The 8,029-nt window shown below is 51.5% G+C and overlaps 1 pseudogene; it reads left to right on the forward strand.

Moving 5' to 3' along the window:
* The first annotated feature begins 357 nt into the window (after nt 1-357).
* Nucleotides 358-4,371, forward strand: LOC136475133 (uncharacterized; annotated as a pseudogene).
* Nucleotides 4,372-8,029: the final 3,658 nt, after the last annotated feature.

The following is an 8,029-nucleotide window of genomic DNA, read 5'->3' on the forward strand; positions in this document are numbered from 1 at the left end:
TCTCACAATATTTCAGCATAAACAGTGTTTTCAGCATAAACAGTAAAAGAATCATACCAGCCGAACGCAGCATAGAGTACTTTTTTTTTTAAGTTTTAGAAACTCTGCTCTGGATCTCTTTTTTTTTCTGAACCACAACTTTACTCATACCTTGTTCTAAACTAAAGTTTCTTGATGCTTCGATTCCTAAAAACCACAACATACAAGCAGGGCATAAACACTTCATGGCACCATAAAAACAAAATATCTCAAAACTATTGTATTTTCTAAAACTAAAAAAAAATTACTTTATTCGCATCGAAACATGTCATATAGTTCTTATACATGCCCTACCCCCATAGTTTTCTCAGGTCCAATAGAGGGGACGGGCGACGGAGACCCATCCTGCACTTTGTTCGTTCCTTCTTCCAGTGCCACTGTGTCTGTCATTAAACTCTAGCTTCGCGGCAACGCAAGCTTGGCTTCTCTTGGCATGGAGCTATGGCAGCAGGAGGAAGCGAATGACGGAGCCCGGCCCGGAGCACATTGCACGATGCGCCAGCCAGCCAGATGGGTCTAGGCGTCTAGCGAAGCGAGGTCCACGCAAAAACTATTTCGCTTTGCTCGGTCTCTAAGCTTCGCAGATGTTTGAGGTCGACTCCAATGGCACGCCGCTGCTGCACCTGCACTGCGCCTTCGCCTTCGCCTTATAAATGGCAAGGCTCCTGCTGGCTGCTGGCTCACTGCAGCCTAGGGTCCCTAGTCAGCCAGCTAGGCTTCCTCTACATGCTCTTGGAATTGAGTTGCAGTTCAGTATCGCGCGGCATTCGGCTTCTGAAAACACCTACTCTTTGCATATAGCAGATTACCCTCCTTCTGAACGCGAAATCGAAAGAACCAAGTCTTTAATTTCTTGCTGGCTTTTCGTTTCTACCAAGGTACTGTGACAATTTAGTTACGATTTCATTCATTCGGATCTTTTGACTTCCGTATGAGAGTACTTACTTTAGGATGTCTTTACCTTTAAGTACAATGCCATGCAGCAGCCTGCGACTGAACAAAGCCATATGTTCATGTGTACTGTTGCTTGTTCTTGGCAGCTCGCTTTGCTGATTCCCTACTGCATGCATCACATGCAAGTCATATATTTTTACAAGTTGCTTGTTCTTGGCTGTTGGCTTTTCTTAATCTCTACTAATCACTTGGACGCTCACTAATTACGAAAATTCGTTCATCATTCATATCCTGTAGCCCTGTAGTGTTACTTAATCTTCTTTTAACACACTGATGAAGAAACTTGTATTCGTCATTGCGTTCAGGCTTCAGTTCACTCTGCAAAAGGCTGAACTGAGGGAAAAGGCGCACATGCACTGAACCTTCTCCTGCTCTGTTTTCAAAATACCAGGGCGTTCCCGCCATGGGCGTCACCCGTACGCACATCGTCAGGGGTGACTCCCTGGAGGGCATGCTCGGCGAGTACGGCGGCGGCAAGGGCGGTGGTGGCAAGCCCGCGCGCGGCGGGGCCAGGAACACGTCCCGCCTCGTGGCGTCGCTGACGTGCCTCCAGTTCGCCTTCGCCATCTACGCCACCTTCCTGCTCTACTACATGAGCCCCGCCGTGGACCTCCGCGTGAACGTGAAGCCGGACCTGGCGTGGGCCACCCGCATCGCGCAGCACTGGAAGCAGATCATCACCACGCAGCCCGGCGGCGGCGCGCTGTCCCCGGAGGAGGTGTGCGAGCACGAGAGCATCGACTTCGAGCAGAAGAAGTCGACGGACGAGGTCATGATCCGCCTCAAGCGCGAGCTCTACGACGAGGTGCTGGTGTTCCAGCGGCGGAGCTTCGGCGCCGAGACGCTGCCGGAGCTGCTCCGGATGAGGTCCCGGTGGAGCGCGTCGGGCCCCAACGTGCCGCGCGTCACCGTCATCCTCAACCACTTCAAGCGCCGCACGCTGTGCGCGCAGCTGGAGCAGCTGCGGCGACAGACGCTGCCGTTCCACCGCGCCTGGGTGCTGTCCTTCGGCAGCCCCAACGAGGCGTCGCTCCGCCGCATCGTCGAGAGCTACAACGACTCGCGCGTCAGCTTCGTCGCCTCCGGCTACGACTTCAAGTACTACGGCCGCTTCCAGATGGCGCTGCAGTCCGAGTCCGACTTCGTCTACGTCCTCGACGACGACATGATCCCGGGCGCGCGGATGCTGGAGATCCTCTGCCACGTCGCCGGCACCGACAAGTACGGCAGCGCCGTGCTCGGGAGCATCGGCCGGATCCTGCCGTTCCGGCAGAAGGACTTCACCTTCCCGAGCTACCGCAAGTTCCGGTCCAAGGAGGCCGGGCTGTACCTGCCGGACCCGGCCTACGACATCACCGTCGACCGCATCGTGCAGGTGGACTTCCTGTCCAGCTCCTGGTTCCTGCCCGCCGACCTCGTCAAGACGCTCTTCATCGAGACGCCCTTCACCTTCATGACCGGCGAGGACCTCCACCTGAGCTACCAGCTGCAGAAGTACATGGGCGCGGGCTCCTTCGTGCTCCCCGTCGACCCCAACGACAAGGAGACGTGGGGCGACAGCGAGCACCGCCTCGCCTACGTCTCCGAGACCACCGTCATCTTCAAGGACATCGTGCAGGTGCGGGACGAGCAGTGGTGGCGCGCGCTCACCTCCGGCTACGTCACGCAGTGGGCGGCCATGCACCCGCAGAAGGTGGACGCGCTCTTCTACGCGCACTCCCTCGGCGAGGTCCGGGCGCTGGCACCGCTGCTGGAGCGGTTCCGCACCACGCCCGGCCGCAAGGCGTACCTCGTCGTGTCCGGCGGCGGACACTGCCCCTGCGAGGAGGCCGCCACCGTGCTCAAGTGGCCCAAGGTGGTGTGCAAGGACCGCCGGTTCAAGATCTTCGACCTCGGGATCGGCGCGCTGTCCGGCCCGTCGCGCTCCGAGGTGCCCGTGCTCCAGGCCGTCTATGCCAGCATGCGGGGCATCGTCCGGATGCACAACCCCAGCGTGGTCGTCGCCCTCGCCGACATCGACGCCAAGGTCAAGGAGGCGCTCCGCATGGCTGCCGACACCGCCGCCGTCAACCGCACCGCGCTCGTTCTCCTCCCCAGGACCTCCGTCTCCAAAGTGCTCTGGATGGCCACCCTCAAGCCCGCCTCACTGCCAAGTAAGCACCTGCATCTCTGCATCGTTTGCACGCCGCCACACGCCATCGCAACAAGCTGATCGCTCGATCTGATCTTCCGCAGACTGGAACCGGATGCGCATCTCGGTGAACATCATCACGCAGAACCGCGCCAAGTCGCTGCTGCGTCTGCTGACGTCGCTGCGGAGCGCCTACTACCTGGGCGACGAGGTGCCCATCAGCTTCAACATGGACAGCCGCGTGGACGCGGCGACGCTCAAGGTGGTCAACTCCTTCGACTGGCCGCACGGGCCCAAGACGCTCCGGCGGCGGATCATCCAGGGCGGGCTGATCCGGGCGGTGAGCGAGAGCTGGTACCCGTCCTCCGACGACGACTACGGCCTCCTGCTCGAGGACGACATCGAGGTGTCCCCCTACTACTACCTCTGGATCAAGTACGCGCTGCTGGCCTACCACTACGACCCCGGCCGTGTCGCTGCCGGAGCTGTCGTCCATCTCGCTCTACACGCCGCGGCTGGTGGAGGTGGTGAAGGAGCGTCCCAAGTGGAACGCCACCGAGTTCTTCAAGAAGGTGCACCCCAACACCCCCTACCTGCACCAGCTCCCCTGCAGCTGGGGCGCCGTCTTCTTCCCCAAGCACTGGCGCGAGTTCTACGCCTACATGGCGGCGCGCTTCACGGAGGACGCCAAGCAGAACCCCGTGCAGATCCCCAAGTCGCGCACCAACGGCTGGCAGGCGTCGTGGAAGAAGTTCCTCATCGACATGATGTACCTGCGCGGCTACGTCAGCCTCTACCCGAACTTCCCCAGCCAGACGAGCTTCTCGACCAACCACATGGAGCCCGGCGCGCACATCAGCGCCAAGGGCAACGTGCTCAAGCACGACAAGACGGACTTCGAGGTGCCGCTCGTCGCCGACGACTTCTCCACGCTGCTGCCGGCTGGCAAGATGCCGCCGGCGTCCAAGCTGCCCGTCCTCAACCTCTTCAACCAGGCCGTGTCCCTCAAGGGGCTCAAGGCCGCCGGCGCCAAGCTCGGCCAGGACGTGCTTGAATGCGCTGCCAAGGAGCTCGTCGCCGTCGATCACATCACCGGCCTGCCCACAAACTGCACCGCCTTTTGAGTTCTGACCGATGGATGGAATTCTTTGTTTCATGATGAGCTTGCCCACAACCACAATGTACCTAGTGTAATTTTGTAATTCCCATTTAATTTGTACTACCTACAATCTAGCACTCTCTGATACTCATCAAAATTAAAGGGACCAGAGAGCGCGTTTTTGCGCCTTTGTCGTTAATTAGATGATGATGATCCGTGAGTGAAGAAGAGGCCAAAAGTGGCTTCTCTGTCTTTACTATCCATCAACTCACTTGATTTGGAAAATCAAGTGACGGCAAGCTACGATACTCCACGTTATCTCATAGACGGATTTATATCGAATCGTAGCCCTTGATTTTTAAAATATATATAAACCCATTAAATAATTAAAATAAATACAAACCAATTAAATAATTAAAACAATTTTAGAAAAAAAAATATCGGACAGCTATCTCGGTCATCAAAGGCCGCTGGCCTTACCAGTGGCCCAGGCACGACACTATGCGCTGCTTTTCGGGCCAGGTCGGACCAAGAAGCAAGACCAGTTTAGCAGGTAGCTAGAGGCACTTTACATGTTGCCACTTGCCAGCAAGGGAAGGAAGGCCCTTGCGGCCGGTGCCCCGTGGTGGCGCCCTCGCGACCGGAGCGCTCGAGGCCAGCAGCGCCCTCGTGGCATGCGGCTCAAGGTCGGTGCCCCGCGTCGGCGTCCACATAGCCTGCGCGCTCGAGGCCGGTGCCCCGCGCGGCCACGCCGGCGTCCTCACGGCTGCGCGAGTCGAGGAGAGCAAACCCATGCGAGAAGGAAAGGGATGTGGGAGCGTGTCTGTCCAAGGACCGAGAAGGCGAGGAGCCGCGCGAGTCAGAGCGGAGGAGAGGGAACCGCAAGGGGAAGAAGGGATGCGGAAGCGCAAGGATCCGAGGTGCGCGAGTCCGAGCGGCTGCGGCGGCTGATATTTTTTTTAATTACACGAGACACTCATAATGAATCCTCCCTCCCTCCAAAAAAAAAATGACGTTTTTTACTTTCACGTCGTGTTTAACTGTTTGTCTTATTTAAAAATTTTATATAAATTACAAAATAAATAAATTATTATTAAAGTATCTATAATGATAAAATAAGTCATAACAAAATATATGATATTTATATAAAAAATTTGAATAAGACGGATGGTCAAACAAGATGTTTGAAAGTAAAAAATAATATTTTTTTGGGACGGAAGGAGTACATACTTCACCCATAATGTAGACATACTCACCCATAGAACGCACGTAATCCCTACCCTATGAGCATCTTTGAAGACTGGACTGACAAATCCTTAAGATTGACGAAGTCATTACACGCGTCTCGCTGCCGACAGGAACATCACCTACCACTGAAAGCACAACGTCGTTAAATCGTGAAATATTTGCTCCCACGGCGAGCCGAACCCAAGAACTGAGGTGCTACTAAGGCTCTTGTAACCACTAGGCTACATGCCCTTTCACGACTACGGCAGCTGATAGATAGATAGTCCGAGTTAGGTTTTGAAATTAGAGCAGCTATATATATACCGACTAGTGGGCCTTTATGGCCTAAAGTGTTTTAGCAAGTCGTGTCGTGCCAACCCTACGTGCCTAGGGTGTGGCCAAGGCATGACTTTGTATGTCGGCCGGACCAGCCTGGGCTCGCACAACACTAGGGCCAAAAAAATCGTGCTTCGAGGCAGGGTTGGCATGCCTCAAGCTACATATACATATATAGTTGTGGCCTCTAGCGTCTAGCGAGCAAGGCCCAAGCCATTTGGAAAAAATATGTGACATGTGTTCGTAGTACGTTGTAAATTAAGTTCTCACGAACACGGTGGACATGATAATGGTCGATTTATTGAGTTCATATGTGATAGTTGTAGCTTACACTTCATTATTTCTAGCCAATTATCTTTCATTTATCATCATTACTGTGACATGGGGCAAGTACTATACCATAGTGAAATAACAAGAACAAAGAAAAAAAAAGGAGAGAACATGTTACAACTAAGGTTCTGTTTAGATCAGCTCATTTTTTTTATGTTGTAATAGCTCTAGAGAGCTGGTTAATAGCCTTTTATAGGGTGCGTGGTTGAATAGTTCAAGATAAGTTTTAAGGTGGACTACAAGTTGAGATGTTTGGATCAACTAGAGTATTTTTAGTGAATAAAAACTTATTTTAGTCAATCCAAATAGAACATAAATAATGTTTGATTTTTTCATACTTCTCTATACCTAATACTAAAGAGGCAAAATTTCTTGCCACCCTAAATTTTCATCCAACTTTACCCTACTAATAATTTCCGTTCACAACTACTAGCCCGAGTCCAAATCCGATGTGAATCTATATTGAATCTATCACCTCCGAGGCAGAGTCACGACGCACATCCACCTCCAATAGCAAATCCGAAGACACTCAATGGGCAATAACGGATTTGTAAAAAGTCTTTAAAGGAACATCGATGATGTCTCCTCCCTCTCTCTAATACCCTGTGTATACCACTTTATAAAAGCTGACGAGAATGGAAGGAGATTTGCTTCTGTTTCTACAACTCACGTCATATTTTACGTCCTTTTTTTCTTGTGCATTACGTGAATTTCCCCTATTATTTTTCTTTTCTAGAGTATCTCTGGTTTTAGGTTTTATATTTTACGCGTTTTCTTCTTTCCACATTTTTATATCTCCTGTTTGTTTTTACGTTGTTCGTTCCATGAAAATTTTCTGTTATTTTTCTTTTCCCCAATATTTCTCAGTTTCTATCTATATTTATTTTTCTAATAACAACTAGATAGCGTGCTCATGCGTTGCTACGGAACAGCAAAACTTTTATACTAAAAACACATGGATCGCACGATAAGATAACAATATTGTGAAATTAAATACTGACGTTAAAGTGACATTTAATCCAAATAGCAAAGTTCGTGAAATAAACATAGTCACGGAGAGAGCGGCATCGCAGGCTCACCAACTCTACTGTACATACCTTTTCGTGATGCGGCTAAGATAATGTTTTATATCGGTAGGAAGAAATCTCTGATATTCATTTCTTTTGTGCGTCAATAAATCCACGAATAAGTTACGTCGCATCTCCATACCATCCTATACACAGGTTCGAGTATATATGTTAATATTAATGCCTGTCACATGGGTAATACTACGTGTCTTGAAAAATCTATCACAAAACCTAATAACAAAGTATGTTATACTCACCGTATAAATATGTGTGGCTTTAGGATATTCGGCTGATCGGGGCGAGGCAAGGACGACGGCGCGGGTGTGAACGACGACTTCGAGCGAGGGTCTTCTCAGCGGTTCTTCTGCTTCTCGGCGCTCCGTCGGCGGGCCTTCTCCTTCTCAGCACGGGCTTGCGGCGGCGGCGCGGCTTCATGGAAGGGGGGAGAGCAGGAGATGGCGTGGGCGAGCGCGGAGGCACGAGGGAGAGGGATCGTGGGGACGGAGAGGGAGCGCGATTGGACACTAATTGTCAGGTGGCATTTTGTAAGAATCACTGAGGTAGGGTCGGCAGGGGGTGGCATTTGGAGGGAAGGGGTTGCAGGGTTTGGTAGACGACCCGAGGGATTTTTTCACACGATAATATTGTCCAACAAAATAATACAATGATGATTCAGGCTTGAATGTGTATGTCATTCTTACAAAAAAGCTCATAGGTAGATGATACCAAATGTCTAAATTCCCTCGTAATAAAGTGATACACTGAGATTTTAATTTGTTCTCATATAAGACAAATTTCATACCAACACCGCTCTTCTTAACCCTAGATCCACATGTTTGCATCTCT

This window comes from Miscanthus floridulus, chromosome 8 (assembly GCF_019320115.1).
Source record: "Miscanthus floridulus cultivar M001 chromosome 8, ASM1932011v1, whole genome shotgun sequence".
In the NCBI taxonomy this organism is placed as follows: Eukaryota; Viridiplantae; Streptophyta; class Magnoliopsida; order Poales; family Poaceae; genus Miscanthus; species Miscanthus floridulus.